The 21,795-nt window shown below is 30.7% G+C and overlaps 1 protein-coding gene across 4 annotated transcripts in view; it reads right to left on the bottom strand.

The window, feature by feature from the left end:
* LOC134277335 (homeobox protein abdominal-B-like) overlaps positions 1 to 21,795 on the bottom strand; it is a 120,230-nt gene that overhangs the window by 95,257 nt on the left and 3,178 nt on the right. Inside the window, exon 1 of one of the 4 annotated variants that reach the window (XM_062759668.1) lies at positions 5,586 to 5,736. The exons of the other annotated variants lie outside the window; for them this stretch is intronic. The gene's annotated coding sequence lies outside the window, so the exon portion shown is untranslated. Of the gene's footprint in view, positions 1 to 5,585; positions 5,737 to 21,795 lie in introns of those variants that run through there. 4 annotated transcript variants of the gene reach the window in all.

The following is a 21,795-nucleotide window of genomic DNA, read 5'->3' on the forward strand; positions in this document are numbered from 1 at the left end:
TTTTGAAATAAAAATGAAATTAAATTTCATGAATGTTAATTGATGTAAGAAAATTATATAATAGACATTTTTTGATAACTTAATTTTCAAAATAAAACTTAAAAATAAACAAATAAAACAATCAATAAAATCTAGTTCTGATTTGGAGAGGCTCTAGGAAAGTCCAGTATTCGATTCATTCTCAGGTTATACCTTTATAAATTTCCCTTTTTGTTTTTATTTTGAGTTCAATTAACATAGGCCATATAAGAATCTACATATACCGCCTAGGATTTAAAAGTAAAGTTATAGTAATTTTTTTTATTTCACAATTATTTAACACATACACCGTAATATTGAAAAAAGAAAAACTCATTTAAAATGTACACATTTAAATAATTCATTATTTGCTTGATTGAAGCGCAGTTAAGTACAATAATTTTTTGAAGACATAATTTGTATTAAACTTTATTACATTATCATATGAATTATAGTATGTTTTGAGGCCTATGTTTGCTCTGCTCATTTTCTGTATTGTTTTATGGACTTTTGTTTGTTATCTCCATACATGTCAAAGAAACTATTTTTCTAGAAACACCTTTAAAGACTTACACTCCGAATAAACGCGCACTGGTTCTTGCTACAGAGTACAGTAAAGTAAAATTTAATACAAAAAACCCCCCAAAATGCATGGGATGTTACGTAATATTATACAGACAATATTCTGAACTTACCTTTGCCAAACTTTAAATTGTACACAATGAAAAGAAAATCGTCAAAAAAAATCAAAAATCGGAAATGAGTAAAAGTTTTATATTATATATAATCATAGCGAACGATCAATTACCACATGGTAATAATATTTTCAATATTCATGAGATAAGACGAAAATAAGGAATACAGCTTTACCAATGTCTTAATTTAAATAAGCTAGGCGTTAACATTTAACAAATATATCCAAGTACGTATATGTAAATCACAATAAAATCTTAAGGAACATATGCTAAAAATGAAACTAAACGGAGACTAATTTAGGTGAAAATGCTACATGTACATGCGGAAAGAATGCATACCTTTTCTTTGAATATAAGATTCTTCAAACATTAGCTGAACATATAAACTTAGTTCACAAATTGTTACTTTTAAATCATTTTAAAAGGGGACCATTATATTTTTCATGAGCCGAATTTAATTGTTTTTCCGGAATTTTATTATTTTGAGGACGCCATCTGCTCCGTTTTAATGCTTTGTGCTTTGGATTTTTGTCAGTGCTTTTTGTGTCAATATTATAAAAAGGGTGATTCTGTGAAATACATTTTTAATTTTGAAAATATCTAGTAACGAGTAACAACGTACATTATTTCTTCGTCAAACAAACAGTCAAAAGAGACACAAAGACACATGTGGTTGTATGGAGGGATTTTAGGTCATTTTTAAAAAGAATTACATATAGGAAATCCATTGAAATTAATTTTTGCAAGTCAGTTTCCTTAGTTAAATTCTGTATATTTTGCTCATTATTTTTTGTTTAAGAAACACATTTTATATTTTAAAAGTTGTCAATTAAATGGGGAGGTACATGTAAATAAAGAAAAAAATTAATAAAATGCAAAGTTTCCAGATATTTTGATGAAGTCATTGAAAATTAAAGTGGGATTCTTCTCATATATCTTATATTAAAAAAAATTAATGAAATTTGCACAGTATCAAGAAGACAATATCACTAAGTGATGGTAACAGTAAGATTTAATTTGACCGTTTTATATTGGTCAAGGCAAGGTCAGGTAAAAACATTACATTTTCCTTAAACGTTACTGTTGCCAATTATGCAATGTCTACTTATATTTCAAAGATTAAATGTTTTCCTTTTTTGCTTAAAGAGAAATTACCATGTTGGGTCTCTAAGATGTTTTAACCAAATTTACGTAGATATTTAAACTAAAATGGATTTTGGCTAATCCGAATTTTCTCTATTTTTCTCATATTTTTAGGATATTCTAGTTATTTTTATATTCTTTCTATATTTAATTTTTTTATGGTAAAGTTGTCACATTATATACAAAATGGTATAAAAGGAAAAAAAGTTTTGATGGTTTTATAAATGAAAAAAATAACTTTTTACGGAATTTTGTAATCTGTAAAACAAAAATGGTAGTTTTTAAAAGCTAACATAATTGTACATAGTTAGTTTGGAAAATCATATTTAAAAAATATTTTTTAAAGACTTTAGACCCTGATTATGAATTTAACTTACATTTGAATTTTTTTCATGTATTGATTGTGTAAACATTATGACTAAATTAATTATTTTCTATAATTATTTTGAAAAGCTGAAAAGAAGATATTTTCCTACGCTGCCATTCCGCCAAAAATATAGTTCCTGCTAGATTTCAAACACAGTTTATCATTTCCATTTAAAGATGTATAATTGTGGTAGGGAAAGAAAAATATGCAAGCTCATATCAGAAAATTCCGTTACTAAATCATTTATACCAAATTAGGCTGTGACGTAAGTTACTCACATGAAAGTAAATGTAGACTTACATGATTATGCAAAGGCATTTAATTCTCAGATTACAGCGTAATATTTAATATGTGTTTTTAATTTACATTTATCTAAAAGTCAACAATCAAGGGGATCAGATTTCTTTCAGAAAGGAAAGAAGTTCCAGCACATAAGGTATGTTTTTTTTTAAATTCGAGGATCTTATTTTATATGATTACAAACGTATGTACATTGTATGTGTGCCCTTGTACATATATTCAGTTTTAATAATTATTTATTACACTTTGATATAGAAATATGCTTCTATGTATGCTAAAAATGCCAAATAAGGGGTTGGGTTTTATATACTGGTATAAATATTCCGGAAAGTAAAAATGAATTTAAAAAAGAATAAAATTAGGGACCTAATGAGAAGGTTACTTCTTACTTTGAACCTTTGTAATTTGTAAGTAACCGTTTTCTCTACAGGTTTGATCTATCATTGAGTCAAATGCTGACTGGTGTTTTTCATATTAATTCGAAGGCCATTTTTACACACTGAAATGTTCATAGATTTTTCCGATATTTCTCGATCATGACAAGGTACACACTACGGGTATGAACGGGAGGGAGGGGATTATCACTTCTCCATGGCACCTAATCCTACCTCTGAGGTTCACGTTTGGACTGCTCCTGATTTTTATTGATTAATGGACTTTGAGCTTGAATGCTGTTCATTATCTCTATAATTATATTTCACCCAACACTTTAAAAAAGATATGAATGAATAAATATAAATTAATGTTTAAGTGTAAGCAGGGCATTTAAATTGATTCTCTGAATTCGTAAAGAGTGCTGAATACAGGTGAAAATGAGAATTATATCTTACAAAAAATGTAGTAATATTATTCATTTTTGATCCATTATACATAGAATTCAGTTTGATATATATATATTACGTCAACGTCGAAATCTTTATAAGAAGTGGTTTTCTCGATACAGTTTTTAAGGTTATCCGATCCTCAGGTTCTGAAAATCAGGCATTGAGAAATTGAAAATGCTCACAAAGATGTCTCTTAATTCTCAAATTAAAATGTATTTACCCACGGAGATATATATATATATAGGGAAAATTAGCAAATCTCAAATAATTTTTCAGAAAATGCGATTTGAACTACCTACTGCATATTTTTAAATTTATAATTGATCAAGAAGTACATTTTAGGAATAAAAATCATAGGTATCCAGGTTTTTAAAGAAAATTGCATGAATTTTACACTTTTTGACTTACTTCCATAGTTTTATAATGCATAGTGTATGAAGTGTTTCCTTTCAAAGAAAACACCGTAAATCACTTCTTATTTCAAATCGTGCTTATAAACATTGGTAACTAAGGCTGAATTAAAAGAAATTTGATTTTTTTAACAGATGCAAGATTTACTTTATTTTTTGAGGTACAAATGTCAACCTTTTTAATACCTTTTGTTAAAACTTTAAAGAACATTGAATCATACGTAGAGGCATAAAATGAAAATTGTTGCATGAAAAAATTTCAATTCCAAGCTTTATTTTAAGACTTTTTGAATTAAATTATAAATTAAAGAGTTATCCTTCCTGGCTGAGGATCGTATATCCTTAACTAAACAAAGAGTTCGAAAAAAAATATACACAAGCTAAAAACATCCTTCAAACATTACAAAATAGGGCAGAGCAACACGAACCAATAAAAGGATGGATCAGGTGTCGTTGAGTAGTGAGCATCATCATCAACAAAAATGTATAAAATAGATAAATAATATTTGTCTCAATATAGGAGAGTGTAAAAAAAATAATAAAAAAGAGAAAAATATACTTTATAAATCATATTACATTTAAGGACATCTCATGCCAGAAAAAGTAATTGTGATATAAAAAAATTATATATATTTGGGAAAAAAGAATGAGTATATATTGAGTTAAAATGATTTTGTTTAAGAATATTGAAGGTATATTTTAGCTTATTCACTTATGAAAAGTGTTTCCACGTCTATGATTATCATAGCTATTCTGATACTGCTAAGCTTTTTGCACGACTATCAAAACATATCTAGTTGTTTCCTTAGTTACTTCCATATTTCCCTGGCGGAAGTTAACCAGACTGCTTTTTAGCTGTTATGGAACGCAGTGCACTTCATTTGTCTGTGGTTGTGCGGCATTTTATCTCCAACATTAATCAGATTCACACCGGGGAACCATATACGGCAAGATTTATATGTCTTTGTGGTAGGTATGGCAGGCAGTGCTCGATATTACTGCAGTCTTCTGTGTAGGACACATGCAGTAGCATAGGCCCTGCTGATGTGTGTTTTTACAGCTCTTTGATACTTGTTCTTATAATGCATTCATGAAGAATTATGTAAAGTAAATTATCATAAAACGTGGGATTTGAATATTCATATTTATAATTTTACTCGTTGGGCCGTATCCGAATTCTTTCAAATAATGTATGCAATGTTGGTGGTATTGGAAATCGTCTGCGTTTTGAGAAATAAAGTTGTCAGGAAAAACGACCAGAAAGTTAGAATTATTACAAAAGGAAGAGCCCACACACATAAAAAATAAGTTAAAGTCTGATTTAGGAGGCTTGAAATTGCCTGAAGAAGTTCGGTTAAAGTGAGGTGAAATGGAGAACGAGAAATAGAAAAAAGTTAAATATCAATTGTCATGATACTTTTTACGGATATAGAAGTCATTTCGATTTTAGATTTTCAATAACATTGCTTATGAAGAAATAAAAAAAGACATCTCACTTTTTTAAAAATTAATTTCTTTGATATCAAATTACTACTGAATTAATTTTTTCTGCCTTGTTGCAGTTGTCAGACTCTTATCATTTTTCCTGAAGTACTTCAAATTATAAAGTTTTATAAATTTTTTCTTTAAATTCAATAGAAAACCAATTGTAAGCGTATTAGTAATTTGGAAACTTCATTACATGAATCATTACATAGGAGTTTTAAAAATTAAATTCAAACTTTTGTCTATTATGCCATGATAAAATATTTGTCCAATTGTTATTTTAAGCTGCATTCTTAGATATTTGTACTTTTTCACAGAAAATAATAAGTTAACATATACTCACAGTTGAACATCGCCATCACTAAAAGGATATACAGAAATTGTTAGAGGATATGTCGTACACCACACATTTGGTCACATACCATGGAAATGATAAACGGTTGGAAATCTTTATTACAAATATCATCGTAAATAAAAAGAATGCGACAACCGTAGACTACACAGAATTTTCCCGGAATTTTATGATCTTAGTCTTCTGGCAAGATAGGGTTTTTATATCTATACCTCTTTCTTACATAATTGACTCGCCTCTGTATCCACATCTCTTTTCCATTTAATTATATTCCTCTCATAAAAAGAGAAGTGCACGTCGCCCCCGAAAAAAGTTGAGTTCATTACATTCAGTTTATCAAAGACTCTGTTAAAATGTGCGTTGTTTTGATTAAAATCTGCATGTTCTAGTCATAAAATATACACTTGGTACCGTTTTGTATGGCGGTTAGATGTCCCATCATAGAGGGTACTTTACATTATGTGAGTAAACAATAAAAATTATGGAGAGAAAAAGTAAGATCTTAATTCATTTAGCCGGCTAAAAAAGACCCAACCATTATATCTGGTTGTGTGAGAGAGTGCATACATTTTAAGTATGCGTGCACATTCATTGAAGTTGTAATAGAAAAAAATCGATGGTAGGATAAATGATCATACATCTCCGACGAAAATATTTACTGAAACATTTATATGACATCATTACATATTTAGATTGATTGATTGTATATTGTTTAAAGTCCCATTCGAGAATTTTTCACTCATATAGATGTCACCGTATGCCTGTGAAGGGCTTCAAATTTAGACCTTTACTTCGGCACTCAGGGTCATTGAGCAGTGAGGGTTCTTTATCACGCCAACGCCTACCATGACACGGGACCTACCTTTGTAAGGTCATACCCAAAAGACTCGTGATTTTTACCTCTTATGCCGAGCGCTTGGCGAAGGAACAGTCACCACCTATGTTTAAGTCATAGGTTGAAGCGGCGCCGCTAACGAAAATCGAACCCGATGACGAAGCGAACGTACATCCTTGGCAATAGAAAAGAAATATGACCTAAATAAAGAGAATAATATTACAAAATTCTAATATTAAATACTTGATCAGACCAAAAAGAAAAAAAAACTAGGACTTCTTAAAGCATAAAAGATGGGATCAGATGCCATTAGACTCTTGTCTACCGGCCATATCAACCGATTTCTCCTACTTGTCCTTTTATGATATACACTGAAATCTGTTGACATTTCATGATGATAATAATAATAATAGTTTTACAATTTGTTTCATTGTAGTTTGTTAATTTATAGGCAATATTTGACCTAATTAAAGACACATTGCATATACATGTACATGCAGAAACAAAGGCATTGTATTGACCATAAAATTTGCAAAATATTGACTTTTTTACGAGTTTGCTGATACTCTCAACTACATAAACAGTAACTTTATGGTCTGTACATTGAAGCTCAATCGTTTCGTTTGAAAATAGTATTTGTAAGCAGATGCTACATGTAATAGTATGAATTGTTTAAAATTCATATATAATCAAATGAGCACATACCACATGTATTTTTTGACTGCTTAGAACGTATTACCAGTAAAAAAAAAACTTGAGTAACAGAGAGTCAAAGAAACTGAGGACTTTCATGTTCAAAGAAATTTTTTTCTCGAAAGTCAGGACGATGTTCATTCCCTTTCGGCACTTTATCCTACCTCTGAAATTTTAGAGTGTCTGTAATTTATACGCTGTTAACAGATCTCTAATGTTTGTAAGATGTTTCGAGATTGATCACTATTTTTCATTTTGATCTTTTTCATCATTTCGTTATGATGGATACATGTACAATAAGTTCATGTCAGCATTTATCATTAAGTCAAATGCTGACCTCAGTCCTGCGTATTTCGTACCAATTGTTAGGTCATAATTTACACACTGTACAATTAACCCGTTATGTCTTGATCATGAAAAGGAGCAGAGTGTGTGACCAGTCGGCAAGGGATGCACACTCCTCCATGACACCTGATCCCAACTCTGATGATTTTAGAGATCTGTGCTTGCTCTGCACCTGATTTGTATTTTTTGAATGGACTTAAATACAGTTCGTTATCTCCATATAATTCGTGTACCTATCACTTATACACTGAAAAAGTCACTGAACTCCATATATTGAATCCTCTTCAAGAACAAATAAACTTTATTTCAACTTTAACCAAATTACAACTTTAAACCGATATACATATTTCTCCTTTTTAAAATCAATTCATTTTAGATCGCAAAATCCAAACTTTGAAAACTTTTAGAATTTATACCTAGGTGTGATTTTTTGACAAAAGAAATGTGTTTCTTAATAACATCGTTGTTTTTATGAGATACATGTATTGCATGTAATCTTTCCTTACATACTTGTTTCCCTAGAACAGGTTATTTGAATGACAGGTAGGATTATTATAAGACGTTGTCTTTTGCCTCACGGCTTAATCTAGATCTACCACTTTTCAAGTAAAGGCATTAAGATTTTTGTTTATGGCCTTTTAATATTTAAAAAAAATTAAGGAAACAAGTATGTAGTTACATTGCAGATGTCTAATATATTTTTTTCAAAAGTCCATAAAACAATACAAAATAGTTACATTAAGTTGGGCATGGGACGTAATATTTATGTGTTCATGATCGGGAAATTTTTGGAAGAGTGTAAGTTTGACGACTTTGTCACAGTGTAAATTGTTTATAAAATAATTGTACCATTGATTCAAATGCAAAGACCTTTTCCTGAAATCATTGATTTTAACTACATTATGCGAAGCAATACATTGTATATCCATTGCGCGCCTTATAATTACAAGTTTGGTACTAAAAGAATTAGAGTAGCATGTTTGAAAATTGTACAATTTGGTATCGGTTTAAAAATAAACAGTTAAAGTATAGCATTGATGAAGTCAGCAAGATTCCAGTTCCCCTTGAGCAAATATTGTTGATTTCCTCATTAATATACTTTAACTGTATAAATGTATTGATAAACTAGTAAGAAGAAAGGTTAAACTTTAAATGGAAAATGTCAGTCAAAATAGAGTCAACAAAAGGTTTTCAATCTCCCTTTTTTGCTAGAAAATTCCTCTCTTATTATTTAAAATCAATAATAATTAAAAATGAAGGGGAAAAAAAGAAAAAATTTTTTCATGTGAATAAGCATCAAACCGACGTTGAAATATTATTACTTATATACAGTGGACTTTATTTATAAATTGTGAGGACAATAATTTTTAAATGATAGTTTAACTCGGTCAAATATTTCCGGACAAATTGTAGGAACCAAAGTGTCCGGATAAATGAGGCTCCACTGTATTGAAAAAGTCACTGAAATCCATAATTGAATCCTCTTCCTATGAGCGACAAATAAATTTAAATTTAACCCTTAACAAATTACAATTTTAAACATATATTTTTAAACTTATATTTTTTTAAATTAATCAATTTAATATCACAACATCCAAACTTTTAAAAATTTTAGAATTCATTGCTAGGCATGGCGTTTTGAAAAAAGGAATATGTTTCTTATACACTGAATAACAAAGGAGCACACGGCGGGTGTGAAGAGGGGATGAAACTGATGCTGACTTTTTCTTGGTTATTTCCAAATGTTTCATTACATAAAATTGCTAACATCTTTGTTATTATTAGACATCGCATGCATGTAATCTTTCTTAACATACTTGTTTCCTTACAATAGGTTATTGTGTATGACAGATAGGATTATTATAAGACGTTGTCTTTAGCCTCACAATTTATCTGAAGAAAAAAAAAATCTGCCACATTTTCTGTATAAGCATGAATATTTTTGTTTATTGCATTTGGATATTAAAAAAGGTTTTGCAGAAATACATTTATTTTTTATTAGTTACTTTAAGTTTGGCACCTAATATTCATTAGTTGCCTGGATTTTCGTAACTTTGACGACGTTTCTAAAGAAATGTTTTCAATCATCTATGATGTAGTAAATATTTAAGTCATGTGATCAATAGAGAAATTATATTCATCCCTGGGGAATAGCGGTGAGGATCAATAACAAAGTAAAGAGGAAAACTGATTTCGGAAATAAACAAAGGATTGTTCGCAAAATATAAAAAATTGTTTTCCGAAAATTAATATCGACACACGGTATATAGTTCAAGTAAATAAGCTGTTCACTGTTAGTCATACAAAAAATAAACATGCTTGAAGCGATTAAATGGGACGACACATGCTTGTTTGCATGTATATTAAATTTTCAGGAATATGTTACAATCGATCAAGCAAAACGCGTTGTATTGATTAAATAAAGCATAATTTGCTCATATGTTCTTGCACTCTGGTTGATTTGCTGTATAATAAGACATTTCGTCCACACTGATAAAAGTCAATTATATATAATAATTCCACGTTCATTGATCTCTAAACCGTATTAAAAGTGAATTTATAAAGGCTTACAGTCTAAATGCAATTTGTTTTTTTAAACAACCACACAGAGCATAAGTGTTACGGTGAAATGAAGAAAAAAATGCACCAACCAATGTAAACTGAAAGAGATGTATCATAACAAGAATAATGTCTGGAATACCGACATTACAGTACATGTACTGGGAGCTTATTAGAGTACTTCAGAATTAAATCAGGGAGAAACACAGAGAGACAACAACAAAGAGTAAAAGATTACATTCATCTAAAAATTCAAAGCTCATATAATAAAAAATTATATATCTACTGATGTATTCTCTGAAAACATACGTTAAGTTAAAAGTAAACTGAAACAAAACTTGAAATCAAAAAGACTTACTTAATGCACATAATCCGGGTATAGATTAAAACGCAATGATGCTTTGTTAGAGTGATCCAAACAGAATGATGCATTTCATTTCTCGGGGCATTGACGCAAACTTTCGAATTAAGATAATGAATAGGACACGTAATTTATTAAGTTTTGTTGATTTTATTGCAAGAAGTTCGTAGAGTGCGGGATAATAAAACAATAGTTAATTTCTATCAGTGGGGGCATAAAACTGGCAAAGTAATAATCAACCTGAAAATAAAACAACGGGAAAATAACAATGTACCAGCACTGGAAGCAAAGGTGAGCACTTTTCATAATAAAAAATAATCTTTACCAACGAAAAAATAGGTCTCTAGAAATATAATCATTAGATATTATTTAAGCTTCAGAAACATATGTGTTTTCCTGCTGTATCCCCGACTTTGGAACAGGGATACGACCTCCGTATTGTTGATTAATAATTCAAAAACAGCCTAAGTGCTGACTGAATTTACCGCCACCAAGGCTTTGGGGTCACGGGGGAGCAGTGCTGTAGCGAAATTTATGAGTGTTATATCGTACTTATATGTTTCTGTTGTATATGTAAATAATTGACCAATATCAGCTCCTCTGGAAATTTATATGAACCAAGAGACTCTAAGAGTATACCAATAAACTATAATCGCCTTATTGTTTAATTCAAGTGTTGGATTTTTAGGCAGTGTGCTATTATGATGTTGAACATTTGAAATTTAAATATCCCTATTCCTTTCGCTTGCCCGATATGCACATATTCAAACAATAGCAAAAAATCATGTGTGAAACGAGTAAGACGTTGTCGTGTTTATATTGGACTGGCACAAGTGATAAACAGGACATGAAGCTGTGTGAATCTACAAAAGAAGTATGTCCCTAACTGAATTTTGCGGATTGTGTGTAGTTTATCCATTTTTGTATAAACCGAGGTTCCTTATGTTGGTGAGTTGTCGTAAAATATTTTTTTAACGGAAGGTGATACATGAATTGATCTATGTAAAAAAAAATTTTTGTTTTGCACTTGTCGAAACTCACTGCTCAATGACAACACAGTCATGTGACATCACAAAAATGCTTTAAAATAAAACCTGATTAAACTATTATCCCAAGTTGACTGCAATTTCAAACAAGGTTTATTTATAAAAATTAAAATCTAGCTCAAAATAAAATGTTTATTTTTTAGGCAATTTACTGGCAGCCTTATCATTTGAATAAAAAGAAATTTATGTGAACCAAGAGGTCCTAAGAGTATACCAATAAACTTAATCGCCTGTGTGGTGCATAGGATAGAACGTTTACGTTTCTAGAGTCGTGGAGTAAGGCATTGATCTTGACGTTGCGGGTCCGAATCTTACTGGTCATGGAGACCGATCCTTCGGATAAGACCGTATAAACCGAGGTTCTAGGTCATGGTAGGTAGTTACGCGAAAAAATAATCCCTCACTGCTCAATGGCCCTCAGTGCCGAGTGTTGGTCTAAATTTGCAGCCCTACATTGTACATCAGTAAGTGCTGGCGTCTCCGTTTGAATGAAAAGTTCTCGAAAGGGGCGTTAACAGGTTTCAAAAGTCGAAAGTTCAACCTCGCGCTTGGCGGAAGTTGGTATATTTGAACATGTATAATATATTTTATGTTCTCTAAAGATGCCCCTTCTTGACTTTAATTACATTATTTTAATTTTTCATTGTTTTTTCCTCACAATTTAAAAATGTTTGTAAGTTTAAAATTATATTTTACCTACTTTGTCGAGTTCGAATAAAAGGCTTGACACTTCTTCAAATATCTTTATATCATAGGTCTCTTCCCCTTATTTCTTTTAGAAATAAGGAGGACATTACTTGAGTCATGTCAAAAATTATTATCATTTTAGAAAAAGCATTTTCTTACATTATAGAGATCAAACATTAATAATGCAAAAATGTGAGTGTGACACGCTGCACCCATTTTAAAGCATTTTAAATACAAATTGCTTGAGGGTGATATTCATTGAAAACTAAACAAGGAATTTTATTTCATGAATGTTTAATAAATAATGCATATTTTAACCCTATTTCTATTCTGTTTAACTTTATTCATTTATATTCCTTTCACAGAGAGTGATGGTAAACTAGCGCCAAAATTTGTAGAGGTCCCTGTACCCTGTATAGTTTATTGTGTTGTGTAGTATTGTTTAGCATATCAGCGTATGCCCGTTTTATGGAGATTATTGAGCTAAAGGTGCTAGCTATGTATAAAAACCGTATATTGTAGATTCAGGTGCCATCCATCGATACATGCTAATTATATTTAATGCCTTTTTTTTTTATCATGATCAATATTAATAACCGTCTAGATAAATTAAGTTTTACTTGAATTCGGTGTGATGTCTAACAATTGATTCCATACTAACGTCCAGACTCCGAGTACTTTCTGATAATAACACGTTAGGACAAATTACTGACGATAAATAAACATTAATTTCGCAAATTCTATGGTGTTAAAATAATCTTATTCAGGTAATGTTTACTCCTTCTAGGCACCTTACCTGTAGAATTTCCGGGGGTCCGTGTTTTATGCCATTACACATATTTATATTGTTTATAGAATTTTGAGATCGATTACAAACTTCACCTTTTACAAATATGAAAAACTTTTGTTGACTCTATTTTGACTGACATTTTCCATTTAAAGTTTAAGCTTTTTTCTTATAAGTTTATCAATACATTATACAGTTAAAGTATATTATTGAGGAAGTCAACAATATTTCAGTTCCCCAATAGCATTTCTCTAGGTGCAGCTGAGAGAAATAGGCTTGCTCAAGGGAACTGGAATCTTGCTGACTTCCTCAATGCTATACTTTAACTGTTTTATTTTTAAACCGCGATACCAAATCATACAATTTTCAAAAATGCTACTGTAATTTTTTAATATCAAACTTGCCATTATAAGGCGCGCAATGGAAACATATATTGCATAATGTAGTTAAAATAAATGATTTCTGGAAAAGGGCTTTGTATTTGAATCAATGGTCTATGAAATACAATGATATGGAATCAATTGTGTTTATTTTATAAACAATTTTATATTATGAACAATTTACACTGTGACAAAGTCGCTAGCAATGCACATTACCATGTTAACGTCACAATAAGAAGTTGCACTCTTATGTGTATCAGTTCATCAAATTTGAACACCTTCTTGAAGGGAATACATGTAAGAATTTTTATGGAATCAAAAAATATATCGATTTACTCTTTTATAGGGAAAAATCAGTGGAGGAAAATCGGCAATATTCCGCTTCCCCAACAACAAGTCTATTTTCTGAGGCGCAGCCTATGCAAATAATCTTGGTCGAGGGTAAATGGAAACTTGCTGACTCCCTCATTGACATGCGACTGGTTTATATTATACCGATACCAAATCAGATTATTTTGAAAACCCGTAACTATATTTTTATTTTTCAGGAAAAGCGTGCAATGGATATATTGAATACTCAGAATGTAGATGAAAAGTCATTCAATAAATCGTTACTCGTTACTCTTGTCCGTATAAAGGCCACTCCTCATAAAATATAACATTAACAGAGCTGAATGAATATCCATGATTTTATTCGGAACATATCAGTACTTTTCAAATGATTAACAGACATTGTTGTGTGTTCCGAAAAAGTGTATATCTAATCATCAAACTTACGAACATTTTTGCAGGGAAGCAATCTTTTTACAGTGATTTTCAGGGAATCAGCAAAATACATTGTATATCGATTTACTTTTATTACTGAAACTTGAGTAGAGGTATAATAATACTTTATCCCTTACAAATGAAATATGAAAATAAGGAACAGAATTTTATCTCAAAAGTCCAATGAAACAGTATAAATTTGTAGCAGAACTAAGAATGACAATAAATTTAGAATTAAGGATTAAGTGCCATGGAGGAGTGAGCATTTCCTGCCATGCGCGCGCTCTTTGTCATGATCAGGAAAAAAAAACCCGGAAAAAATACGTAAACATTTCAGAGTATAGGTAATGACATAACTAGTATGAAAACAGTTAGTCAGCATTTGACTCAGTGATAGATTGTATTTTGCTTACTAGGTCATTATTTCGACCACAAAAACTTTCGAAATGAAAACTTCAAAGGAGACTATTAGTATTATTGTTTCATCAACTTGTTTGTCAATAGCATGTCTCATTTTACTGAAAGAAATAAGGCAATCATGATTATACGTATGCTTTATCATAAAGTTTTGTGCTACTTGTGTATGAAACAGATGTTTCAAACTGTGTGGTACATATAATATTGGTCATTAGCAAAATTATTTTGAGAGCACACACAAGTTCTGACATAAAAAAAGCAGGTGATAAAGCTATATTGTTACATACACTTTTTTTGTTACATGAAGCAGAAATTATGCAAAATCGTATGGGGAAAAAGACATTCAGATATATGAACGTGTTGTCAATTAACAATGGTAAAAGTCATATACGTGTTATACTAAAGTTTTGTGAAAAAGACACTAATGGTTATTACCAATAACTTCTATTTCTAGTAAATATCTTAATATAAAACAGATGTGTCAGACTGTGTGGTACATATTATATTCAGCTCATTTAAATATTCGTAGTCAACATTCGAATGGAGGTAACTATTGTAATTGGTAATGCATTGTCGATATATCGATATGTCGAGTTGAAGGTCACTGCAGGTGTTTTCTTCTTCTCATGTTGAAGCTTTCGAATAAATTCTGCTTCATATGAATACAAAATTACGGTAGGTCTGCTAACAAAAAAGGAAGTGTGACAGGGTTATTTACTCCTCCCGCGCACCTGATCCCATCTTTGATAGTTTCAAGAGGATTGTACTCTCCCTACTCTAAATTTTCTATCGATTTATTATTATTTGGGTTTGCTCTCTGTTACCTTCACAAAGTCTCACATAATGTCTTTAGTTTTTACAGTCTTCTTTTATATTAGGTTGATAGCTATGTGTAATATTTTAAAAATCAAAATACATGAAGTTACACAACAATTTAGAATAAAAGACTGTACAAAACTTGTCAATCTCAAAATCAACTTACCGAAAAGCATATGACCTACATCATCAGATTATAATACCTTTATGTTTCACTAACATGCCTAGCGATTATTATCACATTTGTAATATTTCCCCCTCCTAACAAAGATTGCACATTTTATGTCAAGATTACACTACACGTATCGTTAAAAAAAAAAAACAACAAAATTTATGCAGGTATCAACAGTAAAGTTCAGTTATCGAAATGCAAACTACTGAATCCGATGTTTCTGCTACCCCTCTCCCCCCAAAAATAATACATTTCCATATTGCCCCCAAATATCCAATAAAATGGGAATCATGTTTCGACACGCGTTTTCTTATTGTCTTAATTTATAAATATTAAAACAAAATGAATTAATATCCTATTGACATTTTGAGCATTAAAGATGATTTAACCTAAGACTAACTCCATTTACACACCAAGGAAATATTCACCTTACATCTTAGCAAACAATGTGATGAAAGCACTCGTATTTTTATTCGCTCTGCAAATTCACAAGGCATTGCTGTACGTATTCTAAAGGAATCATCAACTAAGATAAGGCTACTGATTCTGTACCATTCTGTAACTGTGTTCACAATACTTACTACACACTGTGTATAATTACACGTTTTATCCACTAGAATGGATAAACATAAATACTTAAATTCACATATCAGTCATCCGAGCTGATAGTAGTTCACGTCAATATAACTATCAAATTTGTTGTGGTCATAAAAAGGGAGGGATAAAAAACAGGAATATTTTTCGAAAAATGATCACCCCATAATAGTTAAAATAAAAAGTTTGTTTAATAAATATAATTCGTTGACATTATAAGAACTTCAAAAACAGTTAAAACTACACTATTGATGGAAAAACATATTTCATTTCTGATGTGTTTTTAAACAAGGCTTTTCTTCAAATAAATAAATGGAGATAATAAATAGTAATATAATATTCTGGTTCAAAGACGATTCAAACGAAATCATGAGCAGAACAAACAAGGACCTGTAAAACATCAGAGTTGGGACCACATGCCATGGAGGAGGGAACATCCTCTGCCGACTTTGTCATGATCGGGAATTAACAGGAAAATTCGTTGACAATTCAGTTGTGAATAAGGGCATAACAATTAGTATGAATAACGTCATATAGCATTTTATCCTGCAACCACCCCCTGCATTGACCTAATAAAGGTAACCTAATAAACCAAAGCTTTATCCGGTCACTGCCCTATTAAAGCCTCGCGCATATATTCCCATATATTCCGACATTCTAAAAGCGTTGTGACGTCATGTATATTGCAATGTTTACACCATGGCGTCATAGTTTCAACTGCCTAAATCTGTCGGAAATAACATGTTTTGGACGATCAAATGTAAAAAATTTGTTGCAGGATATACAAAATACATGATAAGTGTCTTGAAACATAAGCGATATTTGGGCTCGTGTTGAAAACGTAAACGACAAGCAATCGCCCTCTATCAATTACCCTCGCCCAAATATCGCTTATATTTCAAGACAGTAACCATGTATTTTATATTCACGTAATGATAAATTTTATTTGCTGACAATGTCATTGTATATTTTGTATAGAAGTATATTTTAGATATCCAATTCAAATTTTTTCCTAACATCTGAATAAAAAGAATTGTGTAAAAAAACGTGCAACTAAACAACAATACAAAAAATTTAATGTTTTGTCATCTAAATTTAAGTTTCTCAACTCAACAAACTACATGATTTTTTTATCAGTAGTAAAAAAATCATTATGTCAAATATAAAAATAGATTAAAAAAATATTCAATCGAAAAAAAAATTAATTCTTGCTGCTAGTAATACTTTATAGTAATTTTTTTTACACTAATAAAATATATTTTATGATTCAAAAATACAAAAACGCAATATGTTTTTGTTTTGAAGACTTTGCTGATTTTTAATGTAAACATTTTCTAATTTCAAAAATGAAATTAAATATTGGACCTGTGATATAACTTTGTAATGTGGATCAAGCTATGTAAGTTTCAGGCTAAAACCTACTTACTATTCAATATTAACGTAATTGTTTTTGTTAGTAGAAAGTCAAAATTTCGAAAATATTAAATGATTCAAATTTTAACATTATAAGAACATATCTTTTAATATCCTTTCACCAAAAGAGATGGTCTCCCAGAAAGAAGGATATGGAGATAACGAACAGTATTCAACACCAAAGTCCATTTAAAGACGTTTTTTAATGTGTCACAATTTTTTCTTTTGCCAATTTTAAAGGCGTTTTTTTATGTACAAATTTTACAATGTACTTCTTACCGTTTCTCTCATATGCATACATGATAATCAAACTGTGTTTGCCAGTTTTGTTGTAAGATATTTGTTTCAATTTACCAAACAAGCTTTATGAAAAACGAAAAAAAGATGATTTAAACCTTTTAATCGTCTACTTCCTTTACTTATTCAGCAAAATATCTTCATCACCTGCATATAGGGAAAAATGTTATGATGAATGAAGAATGGAGTTAATGAACAGTATTCCATCTCAAAGTCCATAAAACAATATAAATTAAGAGCAGAGCAAACACGGACCTCCGAAACATCAGAGGTGGGATCATGTACCATGGAGGAGTGTGCATCCCCTGCTGACCGGTCACACCTGCCGTGTGCTCCTTGCCATGATTGGGAAGTAACGGAAAAATCCGTCGTCAATTCAGTGTATTAATAATGGACTAACAATTGGTAAGAAAAACGTCAGTCAGCATTTGACTCAATGCTAAATTGTATTTGCTGACAAGGTCATTGTATCGACCATAGTTACTTCCATTCGAATGTTGACTACGAATATTCAAATGAGCTGGATGAAGGATATGGAGATAACGAACAGTATTCAATATCAAAGTCCATAAAACAATACAACATAGGAGCAGAGCAAATACGGACCTCCAAAACATTAGAGGTGGTATCAGGTGCCATGGAGGCTCCTTGTCAGGTACGGGAAATAACGGAAAAATCCGTCGTCAATGTGTATAAATAATGGACTAACAATAAGTATGAAAAACGTTAGTCAGCATTTGACTCAAAGATAAATTGAATTTGCTGACAAGTAATGGCATCGACAATAGAACTTACAAAATGATGACTTTAAACGAGACTGTTGATATTCTTGTTTCATCAGCTTGCTTGTCAATAATTTACCTCGTTTTAGAAATTGTACATACGTAGAGCATGCTCTAGCGTATCGAATCAACTGAGATATATACACTCCATATGCAGCTGATGAAGGAATATTGCTGCATATGTAAGGGAAGTTGACGATAGAAAAGTTAATGTCATCACTTTTATCATAGAGCTTGGTTGTTACGTTACCATTAGTGTCTTTTTCAAGTAAAATACCCAAAAATGAAACAGATGTGTCAGACTCTGTCGTGTCTTTATTCTCAAGCTCTCCTGGATATATCGTATCGACGTACATGTAGGAATGGAAATTACCATTGTTAATATATTCATCGATATATCAAAGTAATGAAGGCCACACAATTCACGCATAAATTTTGCAAAATTCTGCTTCATATGAATACAAAAATAGGTCTGCTAATAACGGAGCGCAATTGGTACCCATGGGAATTCAATTAGATTTTTGAAAGATATATGACATGTATCAATGTACATTATCCTCTTTAAGGAAATGTTAACATGTATTTGGAGATCTATTCAATGACACTAATTTCATTGCTTTTGAGATGAAGCAAATTGAGATATAAAGAAAACATTAATAACAGAGACTATTCCATTGATTTTTTCAAACAATGCTTCATTAAGAAATATATCAAACTATTGTTTGATATACATATATTTTATAAAATGAATTAAGTCCGAAATTATCTCTTTTGTGAGATAGTTTATCACTGAAATAAAGATATAAAAATGTCATATGGCTCAATTTTTAACATTTATTCTTAGAATGATGTATTGATTATTATTACAAAAAATTTAGAAGATGTGAGAAGGTAATAGGACACCTTTTTATTAGGATAATTTTTCAAAACAATTTTAGAACAACATTGCTTCGACAGTAACCACTGTGCAAATAAATAGTAATAGGTATGTGATTTTGTATATTTAATAATTAAATTTTTGTTTCTCTGAAACAAACTTTATCCTAATATTTCTGTGAGGTTTAATTGTTTAACTTATTTCCAGCCATCGTAGTGGTTCAATCAGAGATAAACTTATTGAATTTAGTTGCTGTTGAGGGGGGCGATAGACTTGCTATTGTCAGTTAATAGGTGTTTTTTTTTTATACCGAAGACGACTAGTATTGTGTTACGTCACAATTGGGATAAAACCAGGATTACCGAAATGAAAAGCGAGGGAAACAAAATGCCGCTGGTGAATATTTTTTTTTACTATTTCACCACATTGACAAATAGCACAAAAACTATTCCACGGTAGGGCTGTTTAGAATAGCAGGTTTAATCTTTATATTTTTATATGGAGAGAAATCACAGAGGTACATGTATATTAAAAACAACTAACTGTTCACACCTGCACTTCGTGTATAAATCTTCAATTTGAATCGATACGTAAGCGTATGTTCTGCATTAACAAACTCTTTTAACAGAAGCAGGCTACTGTAGAATGAATTAAAGTCTCAAGGTCGAATACTGCAATTGATTGACGTATTTTTGAAAAAAAAAATCAGGTAAAATGTTCCTGACTGCAGATTCATCCGCTCACCGATTAAAAATTGAGAACTTAAGGCGGTGAAACCATTCGACATATACATGTAAATAGGAAAGGAAAAGGCACTGGTTATTGAAGGAAAAGTCTTCCTTTATATCTGACAAAACTACTTTCGGCAATTACATGTATACAATTTATATTCATGTAACTTAAGCAGTTTTTTTTTTATAATTTCTATGAACATGTTTTACTTCACAAAGCGGAAAAGACACAAAATACATCAATAGTCTGTTATTTTGAATTAACATTGTAACTTCTTGTAAATATCCTATCTGTGTTTATTTTTTAAGCATTAATCATAACTTAGACGCATATCAATCTACAAAAATATTCATTTTTATGGTGACAGTTGTACAAATAAAAAGGCAAAAATTTTTCGAGTATCTGAAATGTAAATGTTTTATTTTATAGTTCTGGAAACTTTTTTATTGCTTCTTGATGTATCTTTTCCACAACGTACTTCATTTTATTTTCTTTAAATGCGCATGCGGTTTATACCTCTACTGATTAGAATAAGCCCACCCAAACACTTATCAAAAAAGTCTTTTTTTGATTGTAAAGAGCGCTTGTCTGAAGTAGACCACACAAAGTAAAATAACAGCTTCATATCTGCTCAGTGGCAAGAGACATAAATCTACCCTTAGCATAAGCGCAAACATGAACACCATCGAACATCCCGCAGTCGCACTGTCAGCGAAAGATAACTCCAAGAAATTGATCCCATGAATTTTATTCATGACGAATAGCTTTTAAATTCAAAATTTTCAACACGTGTTATTTAAAAATCGTGCTTTCTATTGATATTTTACTTTAGCATTCGTTTTTGGAGACTAACTACATGGTTGTTAAACAGTCAATTAAACAGTGTACAAATAGGTTTTTAAAACATGTGAAAATATATACTTGGTCAAGTTAAAGAAACAATAAACGCCTTAATATGAGTAAGTAAGAGTTAAAAACACTAAAATTATATTTATAAAAAAATCAGATCCGCAACCATTTAATTTAACAATTTGTTAAAATTGTTGAGAAATGAATGATTACTTACATAACTCCTCAAAACCTGGTTTCTCGCCCTGATTTAATGTAGTGAATAAAACAATTCACCAGGAAAAATTAAAATGCTATTGGAGGAAATAACCAAAACCAAGTTATCACGTGACAGATATTCTTTTTGACTTTATCATATTTTTATTGTAGTTATGGAGAGACATCAAAAGAGGTTACAGATGATCTAATAAAAATTCAATTGAACGAAGCAGCAATAGGCCATTAACCGACATTTTTGTACGAATTCTTCTGTTACAATCAATATAATAGAAGTTCTTGAATTTAGCGTGTACTTAAACATATTTCACGGTAGACTTATTATTTATTATATTTTCAAAAAATATATTTGTATAAAATCAATAATTAATTTAAATTGGCATTAAGTAACGACAGGAATACAAATAAACAAAATAATATATTTTCCGATTGTTCTTTAAAGAAGTAAAACCATGTGAACCGTTTTAGCAGTTATATTCAGCAATAAATTATTTGTTTACGTTAAATGGTCATTTGATTATAAAAACATTTTATTGCCTTCTTCTTCGATATTTTAGATTAAATCAGAATATGTATTC

This window comes from Saccostrea cucullata, unplaced genomic scaffold, assembly GCF_032062105.1.
Source record: "Saccostrea cucullata isolate Sc308-1 unplaced genomic scaffold, CSIRO_AGI_Scuc_v1 ctg94, whole genome shotgun sequence".
NCBI classification, from domain to species: Eukaryota; Metazoa; Mollusca; class Bivalvia; order Ostreida; family Ostreidae; genus Saccostrea; species Saccostrea cuccullata.